General features: G+C 37.3%; 2 pseudogenes; both read right to left on the bottom strand.

Annotated features, from left to right (window-relative positions):
- Positions 1-393: 393 nt before the first annotated feature.
- LOC122359390 lies at positions 394-1,742 on the bottom strand (annotated as a pseudogene).
- A 7,594-nt stretch (positions 1,743-9,336) lies between these two features.
- Positions 9,337-10,279, bottom strand: LOC122359389 (annotated as a pseudogene).
- Between the last annotated feature and the right edge of the window lie 3,402 nt (positions 10,280-13,681).

The raw sequence follows: 13,681 nt of genomic DNA, 5'->3' as shown, positions 1-13,681 counted from the left end.
AACTACTACAGTATGGCACTGTTTAAGTATCTTGCCCTCAGCGGTCATTAATAATTCAAACACCACTTCAGAACTAGTAATAGGGTTTTGCATTGCTTTAGGAACATGCCCCTGGAACTGGTGTCTTTGCCTCTCCTGTTTGTATTCTTGTCTCAGAAAAATATATGATTATATTGTTGTATTCATAGCCAATGTTCTATAACTTAACAATATAGTAGGAAAAACAAGCACATAAATTTAGCATTATGCTATTGTTGTATTGAATTATGCTATTGTTGAATTGAAATCTCAACAAACATTTCTACTCAAATGCAAAGATTTTTAGAATAGCAAATAGAAATTTGAGATTTTTTTCTTGTTCCAAACACCCTTGTTTTCTTTATCATATGACTTCTATTTCACCTTATATCTACGAACAGCCATTAATCGAGTAAAATCAAATATATTATTTTCGATAAACAATGAAATAAATCTTAAAAATATTCACAATACAATTGTCTGCAATACAAAATCAAAAGGACTTTTGACTTAATAAAATCATCACTCAGATATTCCCACATGTTTCTTAAAAACAATCCAATAACTTGCTGCCTTACTGCTTTTAAATTTAGGCCATAAATAAGGGGATTTAAAATAGGTGGCACGAGTAGAATTCAAGGGCCATAAAATTACGCACACCTTGTGGCAAATTCTTTGAGCCATAACGACTGTAAAGTACATCAAATAACAATGCAGTAGTCACATTGATCAGGAAAGCAGATGCAGTACACATGTTTGTATGAATTTGTGTCTTCCTCTATTGACTTTCTGCACTTTTTAATCAAGTGAATGTATGAGCAAAATATCAATATTGCATGTCCAAAGTATGCAAGAATAACTATGTACCCAAACACATTATTTAAAGTTGTAGAAAACATGAAAGTTTTGCAACTGCCCAAATCTCACAGTATAACTTTTCAACAGTAGAGCCACATAAAGTGAGTCTAGCAATTAATATAATTAGAACAGACATGCACAAAAATGGAGTGAACCAACAGAAAAGGATACACTGAAGAACCCTCTTACTCATCATTACTGAATGATACTCCAATGGTCTACATATTGCCACATATCTGTCATATGCCATCACTGTTAATGTTGAAAAGTCACATAAAGCAGATGAATAAATGACAAATATCTGAATCATACATCCAACATAAGAAATCACATGATCATATGATAATAAATCGTACATGAATTTAGAGGTAGAATCCAGAAGTGCCAAAAAGTCCATTTACGCATAAATTACAGATAAACAGATACATTGGCTCGTGAAGTTTCTTATGTGAGATTATAGTGAAAATTACTGTTACGTTACAAAATACCATCAATGGATAAAACAGTGAAGTAAAAGAAAAAACACATATCTGTTTTCCATTGTTTCATTGAGACCGAGAGTGTAAATACTAGGACACTGGAGTCATTCTCCAGCTGTGGCTGCATCTGGAATGATATGCACCTATTATGTAGATTTTGTTGTTATTATTATGTTTTTGGTAAGTTAATTAGACATAGAAGGATGTGTTTATTTGAATGGTAAAGGTATTTAATTAGGAGGCATGTAGAGGAAATGCTACTAGTAGTAATAATAATAATAATAATAATAACAATAATGTAAATATCAAATAATCTAACTTTAGCATACATTGTTTTTTCCAGTTATAAGAGGTTATATGAGGTCTTACCACGTTTTCTGTAGGCATACTTCCTGCAGTGTTTGTCAAGGTTTGATTTGTTTTTATATGGACGCTGGTCTCATGCTAATTGCCTTGTCCACAAACATTGACAACAGTTTTAACAAGCTCTCTAAAGGTTTTCCCCTCTTAAGTCAAAATAACTATCTATCAATTATCAGCAAGTACACTAGAGAAATTTAAATCAATATAGTCAGTATAGTCATATTCCTGCCAATCCATTAGTTTCCTCACTACATTCAATATGTAACTTGTGGTATGTATATGATACAATTATTTACAACATTAGGTTTCAGATTTTTCTGTTTTGTTGTTAGATCACACTTTCTTCACTAACTGACTCTTTTTCAAATTTTTGATTTCTTACTGAAATTTAAAAAATTGCCTGCAGTCCGAATCTGACTTGGATATTTAGTTATCCAGATTGGCATGACTCAGAAGTAGTTGTGAAAGAGGGTTACCAAGTCTGCATAACAAAATCAATTACAGATAAAAATTTGTCACCTAAATTAACCTAAATTAATTAGCAAGTCTTTTAAAACCATTTTCCAGAGAAGAAAATGTAAGTTTTAGTTTGGCAAATATTGCATATATTGTTTATTGCGATCCAGGCAGGAAGAAAGGGAGTTTAGTCTGGAAACCTTTTTTTTGTCAACACTGCTGTATGAGAGCGCTATTGCTGTCCCAGCAGCAAAAAGACCACACAATAGCAAACAGTTTTTACAAAGGCTATGATGCTCCTTAAATTTTAATTTTTTTCAAAGCAACATTATAACAATTTATATAGGATTCAGCATGGGGGAACACAATCCTTTCCCCTTCATTGGAAAAGCATCGTGTTGACCCAGACTGGTCTACATAAAATAATTTTACTATTTGAACGGTCAAGATATGCCAAAAAACTTGGCAGTATTGGGGTGGACTGTTCATCACGATAACTACGATGGGCCAAAGCGACTCAAAAGAATGCCCAGAGGTGTCTTTTCTCAACACTTTTTGTTACCTGATCAAGTCTCAGGCAAGGAACCAATTACTTTACTTCTGGGTCATGTCAACTTGATAAGTAAATATCCAAGTCAAATTCCAAGTCAAATTCGGGATGCTGATTTCCATTTTCCAATTTTAGCAAGAAATCGAAAATAAGAAAAACAAGACATAATTTTTTTAGATTTTCTTAGATTGTTTGCTGCCTGACCCAACCTCTGGATTTTGTTGCCTCTTATACTCCTGATTGCTATGTTTTGGCGTCTGCCTGCTTGACCGTGCCTCTGTCAAATAAAAGCCTGCAAATGGATCTGCATGCCTCAGACCCCTCAATCATAGCAAATGATCAAAAATCAAAGTCAGGCAGGGTCAAAATAAAAGAATGTACATCGTCGTCTGTTGGCCTGTCTTCTGATGGACCCGCTGGAGACGGACATGCGCACTGTCTCACACCCTCAAGCTATGAGGAATCCAATCATTTACAGCTGGAATGGAGAAAGGTTCACCAGACCACAGAAAAAGGGAGGTTGCAACCCCTGGATGCATTGGAAGGGGATGGGATCTGTGGAAGAGTAGGTGATGGAGCTGCCAATTTCCTGATTTAATTTTCTTGATTTATTTTCTGGGATGGGTAGTGGTTGGAGGAGACCTGAGGGAAGTTCCTTTGGGGTTTTGGACTGGACACAGACTTGACACGATTTGACATAAGTGGTGATCTCTTTAGCCATATTAGGTCACCAGAAGAAATTTTGTATCAAAGGGATGGTGCGAGAAATGCCAGGGTGATCTGCGTTGAGGAAGTGTTGACCTATTGCATGACGTGGCGTTGCAGGTTTGAGGGCACATACTGTTTATTAGGGGATAGTGAGCTGGGCTAGGTTCATGTTGTTGGTCTCGTTGCAACTCTTCCATGATATCCCAGGAAACGGCAGGCGAAGATAATGGATGAAGGGAGTATGGGTTCAGGAGTGTTCGATGTGGGGTCATCGAACACTCCCAACTACAGGAGAGTGCATCAGCATTAATGTTTTTACTGCCTGGCTTGTAAGTTACTGTGATATATTTGATATATTCAAGGTTCTTGTGATAGGTGATTACTAATGGGTGCGGCACACTCTAACCAGTGCTGCCATTCTTTGATGGCTGCCTTCATGGACAGCAGCTCCTTATATCCCACATCATCATTGTGCTCGGCAGCAGTTAGCTTTCTAGAGAACAATGCACATGGATGAAGTTTGCTAGGTTGACCTAGGTAGATTTGTGGTAGTACAGCTCCTATTCCGCAGAGTGAGTTGGGATGGGGTGCTTGAGAATGGGGCGAATGTGAATCTCTCCTTCAGGGAGAGAAATGCTAGGTTGGCCTCATCAGTCCACTTTAATTTAGCTGGTTTTCCTTTTAAAGGAGATGTTAGCGGGGATGCTACAGAACTGTAATTGCAGATAAAGGAATCTTTGTAATGATGGAATCTTGACTCCATGGTGACTAATAAGGTATCCTAGGAAAGAGGTTTGACTCATGTAAAGCTTGCATTTTCAACGTAGAGCTGATTCTCCAGGAGTCTTGATAGTACCATTCTGACATGGTTGGCGTGTTCTAATTCAAATCAAAGGTATATCAGAATGTTATCTATATATGATACTACGAATTTGTTGATGATATCTTTAAAGAGTTTGTTGATGAATGATTGAAATAAAGCAGGTGAGTTGGCGAGTCCGTACGGCATGAACTGATACTCATAGTGGCCCCTAGTGGTCAGGAATGCAGTCTTCCACTCATCACCTTCCTTAATCCTGATCAGATTATAGGCAATACTCAAATCCAGTTTTGTGTATATGGTGGCTTCCGCTGTTGTTCCAGTGCTGAGGGAACCAGAGGAAGCGGGTAACGAAATTTGATGGTAACGTTATTCAAACCCCGGTAGACTTTTGCAGGGTCTCAGTCCTCCATCTTTCTTTTCGACAAAGAAAAATCCTGCGGCTGCTGTATTCGTCCATAGCTTTGCTTTCCATTCTTGAGAGTGGGTAAACTTAGGGGCATGGCACTAGGGAGTAAGTCGATGGCACAGTCATAGTTCTGGTGAGGAGGTAATTATGCTGCTTTCGTCCTGCTGAACACTTCAGACAGATGTAACAGGAGGGGATGTCTACTAATTTTTGGGTTTCAAGGTATTCTATACTGGTAGTAAGATGTGGCTTGGGTTTCAAGGATGAGCAGTGTTCATGACAAAATGCTGGCCAATGGGTTCACTGTGGTGCCAAGAGATTTGGAGGTCATGAAGGAAAGCTAGGGGAATCCCAGGATTATTTCATGGTTGGGGAATCAACAATGTATAAAGTAATGGTTTCTTTATGGAATAGACCAACCTGGAGTGTGAGATGTTTTGTCTGCTGGGCAATTATTTTGCCTCTGAGGTTGTTGTTGATGGCGTGGTACGGAACTTGTGTGGACATTCTAAACAGCGATGGCCTGTCGCACCACAATAGAAGCATAGGTTATGTTGACGGCATCTCTCCCTCTCCCCCGAGAGCTTTGAAAAATTTAGCTGGATAGGTTCAATACCTGAGCGTTCTTATACCATGAGTAGGGCTGAGGTGCGAGAGATTCTCGGATCGGCCTTATGGCTAGGAGCTTGTTTCATGAGGTTGTCGATCTTTATAGGTAGAGTGACGAATTCAGATAATGACAAATCCTCTCCCCTGCAGGCCAATTTGGTTTGTAATTCAGGATTAAGACTCCGGTAAAACATGGCTTTTAAGGCTACATCATTCCAGCCACTTTGTGCTGCTAGTGTGTTGAAGTGTTGGCATGTGTGGCAGCAGTTCAAAAGCCCTGGGTGATGGTAATGATCTGTGTCAATATATCTTTTCTCCTGCAGGATACACTTCTTGGAGTTGTTGGATGAAATTATCTATTGAGTATCTTAGAGGTGGATCTGAGTCCACGGCTGCAGCCCAGTCGATAGCTCTACCAGTCAGTAGTGTCATTAAAAATGCACATTTCTTCTCATCAAATTCAAACTTATCTCTCTGATGATCAAAGGTAAATTCTAACTTCACAAATGAATCCTTTGCATTGTTCAGCGGTACCATCAAATTTATTAGTGAAACTTCCTAGGCATGGGTGAGAGGTGAGTGGATAAACTGGGTCAGATGTTCATTGACCAATTGCAGTCTGGTAGCTTTTTAGCTATTCACTCTGACTCTAAATGCTGAGGGTACTAGGGGAAGCGGGAAACGATATTTGATGGTAAAGCTGGATTCATGGTAGGTGAAGTATTCTGTAAAGTAGACGCAGAGGCAGCATCCATATGCGGTAGTTTATTGAGCACAGATCCAACAAATGGAAACAATTCAACAGGCAGTGGGGCAAAACCAAAGTAGCAGTCCGATCCATCAACATACAAAGGGAAAATCCAAAAGGGCAATGTGAGTAAACAGGCAATGGGTCCAAACCAGAATCTCAGTCCAAACAGGCAAACATAGCAATAGGGGTAATCCAGGTAAACAGAGAAACAGGCAGAGTCCTACAAAGATTAGCAGGCAGTAACAACTACAAAGACTGCTCAGTAAGGCAGGTTTAACTGGCAATACTTTGCATTGAGTGCATGGAGGGCCTTTGGTTATAGAGACTTCTAACAAGAAATGGAAGCAGAAGAAACAGAGGGGTTGAGCGCATCTAGTACTTTGGGTGATGGCTCCCTCTGCTGGTTGGATGTTACAGTGTTCTTTCCAGGTAGTGGATAAGTTGTATTAACTGGTGTGGTACCTTTTAAAAAGGTACACTTTTGCACCTATCATGTTCAAATATGTACACTTTAAGTACTAATGTGTACTTTTAAGGTACCAAAATGTACTTTTTAGTGGAGATGCATTGATCCGATACTCAGGATTGGTATTGGTATAATATTGTGTTATTGTCAAAGCCCATAAAAAGGCACAAAAACAGCATCATAAAGTTTTTGTGCACTATATTTAAAGTGTTCTGAAGCTGTTCTATAGCTTAATGTGAGGTAAAGATAAATATTTAAGTCATTAAATTCAAGTAAAAAAAAATCACATCCTTCCCTCACTCATGAACAAGGCCCCAAGACACTAAAACTCCTCCACCTGAGGCAGTAGCTCTCCACCCACCTGAAGAGGACAAGCCACCTCTGACTAAGAACCATGGCCTCAGATTTGGCTGATTCTCATCCTAGCCGCTATACATTTGGTTAGAAACTGTCCAGTTTGTCCTTACTATACACGTGAGATCTGATTCACTCTTATAGTAACAATTCCGACAGATCGTCCATCCGTGTTCGGCTGTGTCTGTTAAATTCTCTGGGCAGAGAAAGGGGAGGTAACCTTTCCCCATATGACCAGATTCCAGATTTGGCCATCTGAGCTTTCATTATCACAAAGGTGAAGCAGCATACCCAGGGCTTGGTTTACACCTGTCACCATTTATAGCCACTGGGGGACCATAGGCAGGCTAGGGGAACTCATATTAATGTTAAAAAACCTAATTAAGTTCAATTCATGCTAAAAATAATTAACTACATACTGGGTAGTTTAAAGTTGACACAATTTAAACTTTGCCTAACAATATAACTTAAGATGTCATACAGTAAAATAGGAAAATAAGCCACTCTGTAAAGCAGAAAGTGCCAAGTAGTGGAAAAGTCTTCCACTGGGTCTTAAAGCCTTTCTCGAACAGCTATGTTAACAAATAGTTACTACAATTTTATTACTGTCTGAAATGTGGAGAGATGTCCAAATCATCAGACATTAACACAATTAAAAAATCAGATTATAATTATATTGTCAGAGTGGATATGGAGCAGTGTAGGTAAACTATTTTTTAATAATTTAAAAAATAATTTGCTAGCAGTTGGTTGATGTAAACTGATTAACATTTGCGTAATTTTTGTGTAAATCTAACCATAATTTGTCCTCGGTATACCAAGTCAGACTGTGCAGTATCTGCAGTCTCAAATAGGAAAAAACTGCAGAAACTTCACTAACTGCCTTAGTATTAGCTGTGTAGCGCTAATACAGTTCACTATGTTCTTTTGCACTCATTGTTTGACTACTTTATAACCAGAGACCATACTTGGATTCATTGTAAAGTTTTTCCAGATTACCTACCTTACTGAGCGTTATTTCCTGTTTGTCCCTGCCTGATAGTCTGTGTATGATTCCTTCTCCTCTCTGATGCACAACTTTGGATTTTCCCCTCTGCTCTGATTTCCTGATTTGGACTGATATTTTTGCTTAGACCCTACCTTTAATACATTTCTGCACATGGATAACACAGCCTCAGCCGAAGCGTCTGTGAACCTCTTTGTCCCACAAAATACCACATTTAATGACAAGCAGTTTAGTCTTCTGTGTTCTGGAACAACGTGCATTACCTTTCTACTGCATATTTGGTGGTTTAGCTTGAAAGCACTCTTTGGACTCTTGATGGAGATTTACTACTGTTGACAGAATTGTGCTTCACTGAAAGATAAAGCAAGACATTCGCAGCTTTGACCAAATCTGAATTGCGATTTAATTTAGATTAATCATCCAGCCTTGGTTATCTTTCCTTTATAATTAAAACAACTATTGTCTAAAAACAAAATGTTAAATCCTTTTTGAGCAAGACCCGGGCACCGCTATCAATGACTTCCATAACTGAAAAAAGCATGTTGATGAGTGTGCTCTTGCTCTCACTTTGGTTGATGTGTACACATGTTCTTACAAGAGAAGTGCCCATACAAGGAAATCCACCCTTTATGCAGAGCTATAACTGATACATACAAAAAAAAAAAATCTTTCCAAATGTTGAAAGGCAAACTTTCTAAACTTACACAAATCCTGTCGTATGTCCAACTAATTTTTTCCAACCTTGGTCATATTCAGCATGAACATCCAACTTATTAAAGGTATAAATAAATCAGAATATCTGGATTAGCAGAAGACATCCCCTTAAAAGCTGAATGAAGTGTTATAAAGACATTTTGTTAACAAAAAAATCAGTGTACTTATTTATGTCTATCCATTTGTATAACTGTTACTTCCAAAGTTTTTGGTGTTATACCAGTTCACACATCACACATTTTCCCCGCTGTACACCTTTCAGAGTGGCTTTTTTGGGGTTTTTTGTTCAAGTTTTTTTTTTTTTTGTAGACACATTATAACTGCTTTTTGGCTGATATCTATATACTAGAGTGTTTTGATATAATATATTGCAAATATATGTGCCATCAACACACTGATGCACAAACTAATTATTAAATAGTACTTTATTAAAACATTAATTGTATTAGAGCTATTTAATTTAACATGAACAAAAATAAAATGAGCACACCAGAATTCACCAAAAGTAAATAATAATACAACATTCTGAACACTCATATGTTGTTAAGGCTATGCAGTACAGACATTTTATTGTGAGAAAGACCCTCCACTTCACTTCACATCTAAGAAAAAGCAAAATCATTATTATTATTATCATTATTTTTATCTTTGCATATTCTCAGAAACAAAGAATTTAACCTAAACATCTAAAAACAGATTGTTCTGTTAGACTTTATTTTCACAAACAACATGAATCACAGAAAGCCTCAGATTTTTGACATGATGTGATAATTATTCAGATATTCTGATTTTTGTTCTTGATAAACAGTCTAATTACTTGTTGCCGTACTGCTGTCAGATTTAAACCATAAATAAGAGGATTTAAAATTGGTGGTACGAGTAAGAATTCCATGGCCATGAAATTGTTGCAGACTTTGGTGCACATTCCTTGAACCATAGCGACTGTACAGTACATCAAACATAAATGCAGCTGTCACATTAATTAATGCAAGCAGATGAGGAACACACGTTTGTATGAATTTGTGTCTGCCTTCTATTGATTTCCTGCACTTTCTGAGTAAGTAAATGTATGAGCAAAATATCAATACTGCATGTCCAAAATATGTAAGAATTACAATGTACCCAAACACATTATTTACCGTTGTAGAAAAGCAAGAGAGTTTTGCAACTGCCCAAATCTCACAATATAACTTTTCAATACTAAAGCCACATAAGGTAAGCCTAGATATTAACATAATTAAAAAGACATGCAAAAAACGGAGTCAGCCAGCAGAAAAGGATACATTTAACTATTTTCTGATTTGTCATTTTTGAATGATACTCCAGTGGTTTGCATATTGCCACATATCTGTCATATGCCATTACTGTTAATGTTGAAAAGTCACACAGAATAGAAGAATAAATGACAAATATCTGAATCATACATCCAACATAGGAAATCACATGATCTTGAGCTAATAAATCATACATGAATTTAGGGTAAAATCCAGAAGTGCCAAAAAGTCCATTTACACACAGATTACATATGAACAGATACATTGGCTCATGAAGCTTTTTATGTAAGAGTATAGTAATAATTACAGTAACATTACAAAATATTATCAGGGATAATACAGTGCAGTTAAAGATAACAAAACATATCTGTTCTCCATTGTTTCATTCAGACCATAGAGTTTAAATATTAAGACACTAGACTCATTCGTCAGCAGTGACTGCATCTTATATGATGTACAGTTGTGGGTTTTGTTATTGGACAGTTATTAAAAAACAAAACGTTAAAAGTTGTATTAATTGTCACAAGCAGTCTGGAAAAGAGAAGCACCAACAAAGCACACATCAAATACTTGAAAACATACTCATATATATATATATATATATATATATATATATATATATATATATATATATATATATATATATACATATTTCTGTAACAGAACATTTAAAATCTTACCATGTTCTCTATTTGTGTTTTTTTCTGTAGTGCTTTGCAAAGGTACAATTTGGTTTGTTATATATGAACACTGGTCTCATGCTAATTGTCTTGATAACACAAACTGTAAACAATGTTAACAAGCTCTCTAAAGACTAATTTCTTTTAAAATAACTTAAAATAACTGCCTGTCTGTGCCAATCTATTCATACAAGCAGAATTGCATGTTATTGCTCAATTATATTGTCCAACATATAAGTCATATTCCTTACAAAATATTATTTAATACATAAGAAAGTATATTAAGGGGGAAAATATTGCTGCTGGTATATAAACAGATGCTATCCAGCAGAATATTTTTTATTGTAGTTTGTTTTCTCTGAACAAAAGAGACTCACTCATCAGATTCACTCATCCAAACTACAGATACTTCCTATTTAGGCTTAAAAACCATGTGCTTTTATAGTGTTAAAGCACTAGAAGTGTTTCTCCATTGTATTATTGCTTTATCTTATGTTATGATCTTCTTGGATTCTGACATTCTGAATTATCATTTCAAGTCTTGATGTCTGTTGGACTGTTTGCCTGAAAATTGACCATTGCCTATCCTACTGGCCACATGCCTAATGTTTAAGACTTACACGTTAAATTGAAAATTTAATTGAAAAATAGATTCTTACTTGAACTGTTGATCCAGTGGAAAAGTAACAGCTCAAGTGGCCTTAAAGGTTCATTCAAAAATAAAATTCTGTCATGATGTACTCACCCTCAAGTAGTTTCAATCCTGTATGAATTGCTTTGTTCTGCCAAACACAAAGGAAGATATTTTGAACAAAGTTTGCACCAGGCTGCTTTGGGTCACCACTGACTATCAGAGTAGGAAAAAAAATACTATGGGAGTCAATGGTGACCCAAAACAACCTGGTTTAACAGAACAAAGAAATTTATACAGATTTGGAACTATGTGAGGGTGTTTTTCATACATGTGTGAACTACAAATAGCTTGACATCTTACTCAATATATTCAATCTCTCCCAATTACTAGAAATAATCTGGTAAAATATGTCTGGTTCAGACATATTTAAATGTATGGTTGAGTGCTTTGATGTTGTTGTTAAAAGTGCTATATAAATAAAAATGATTGAAATGTTTGATAAATTCAAGGGATTTTGGTAACTCTTTAGAATAGGTAACACTTGTTAACTATTAAATATGACTTTTACCTCAATAAACTCTTATGTTTATTATTAGTTAGTAAGGCAGTATTGGGTATGATCAAAGATGTAGAATAAGGTCTTAGTCTTAGTGCAAGCTTAACTTGCACTAATAAATGGCTAATATTCTAGTAATATGCATGCTAATTATAACGAAGGGTCAGAAATGGACAGATCCATTTGCTAGCTCTTTAATGAGAATAGTCAGAAAGGCAGGAGATCAACAACAGAGAGAGGGATATCAGAGACAAAGCCAATGCCGCCACTCCTCAAAGGCGGCCTTCATGGCTAATAAATCGCCCACATTATAATTCCATTCAGCGGGGTGAATTTTTCGGGAGTGGAAGGCACAGGGGAACAATTTGTTGTGACAGTACAACCGCAATGCCAGTGTTTGCTGCATCCACCTCCACCACAACTCCTCTGGATCGGGGTGGTGAAGGATGGGAGGCATGGAGAACTTTTCCTTAAGGGTCTAGAAAGTTTCTGTACTCTCTCGGCTTCTGTACCTTCTTAATGAGGGAAGCGAGAGGTGCTGCTGTGGTGCTGAAATTTTGAATACACCTCCAACAGAAGTTGGCAAATCTCAGAAATCACTGCATATCCTTCAGCATTTGGGATGAGGCCAGTTAACGATGGCATGAACCTTGTGATCATCCATGGTCACTCCCTTAGAACTGATAATGTAACCAAGAAAGGAGACTTGGGTCTGATGAAACTCACACTTCTTTAAATTTGTTATTTCTGTATAAGGCATTGAGAAACTGCTCTGACATGTTCTATGTGTTAAGAGAATTCTGATGAGAATACGAGAATGTTCTCGATCTAGACAATGAGGTGTTGATTCAACATGTCCCGGAAGGTTTCATTGATGAATGCCTGGAACACAGAAGGACTATTGGAGAGGCCGAATGGCATAACTAAATATTCATAGTGTCCAGTAGTTGTGGAGAAACGCTGTCTTCTGCTCGTCTCCTTTCGGATCATTCCCGGCTGCTGTTAAACTCTATGCTGATGTGTAGTGAGCATGGCGGCAGGCAGCTATGATCAAGGTCGAGGTATACAGGCAAGGGGTCAGAAGGCAGGCAGCAAACAATCAGGAAAACAGGAAACAGTCCAGGGTCAATACAGGAAATCAACAGAATTGTATAAACACTCAGAATTACCAGCCAGAGCAAGGACAAGACTTCTCAATGGAAGAAGTCCCTCCAGTGGCCGTCAGAAAGAGCCACAGAGGCATGGTTCATGACACTAATAAGCAATAGGTGTAATCATAAAATAAAGCGTTACAAGGGTTTTTGTGACAAATTATTTTCCAACCAGCCTGAGGTTTTCCATCTGGAAACTACAAAGTCTTCATTTGTGATAACTCACTGAGCCTCAGACCCTGCATTGATTACTATGGCCTCAAATTGGTTACATTCAAATATCCACTGCCATGAGTCGCTTTTGCTTTGCAACAGCTGAGTGAGGCTTGCAATATTATCATATTCCACCACTGAATTGTATGCAACTACATCTTTACACAAAGGGGGTGAATGGAAAATACCACTAGAAAAATCCATCATTAATGAAATATTCTGCAACTTAATAAACCATAGTGTTATCATATACATACTGTAGATACCTTTCTTACCTACAAACCAAGGCATAATACATTCCACGTTTGAAAACTGTATCTGTGTAACAAGGATGCGGAGGCTGAGTTTGAATTTATATGCGGCAGTTTATTAAGGGCAGAAACACGGACCATCTATGTTCCCTGGCGCAGTATGTCCTTAGATACCTGCCAATCTCTTGATTGAGACGTTCAACTTGGCCATTGGATATCCAGTTGTTTGCAGAAGGCTCGCCAGACTTGGGATGTGAACTGAGTTCTGAGTTCCGTGATCGCTGACAATATCTTCCGGTAAATCCTGAATATATGGTGGAAAAGGACTTGGGCCGTTTCCATGGCAGTGGGGAGTCCTTTC

Source organism: Puntigrus tetrazona, chromosome 15 (genome assembly GCF_018831695.1).
Source record: "Puntigrus tetrazona isolate hp1 chromosome 15, ASM1883169v1, whole genome shotgun sequence".
Taxonomy (NCBI): domain Eukaryota; kingdom Metazoa; phylum Chordata; class Actinopteri; order Cypriniformes; family Cyprinidae; genus Puntigrus; species Puntigrus tetrazona.
Note: the sequence above shows the minus strand (reverse complement) of the source record. Positions and strands in the feature narration are given on the sequence as shown.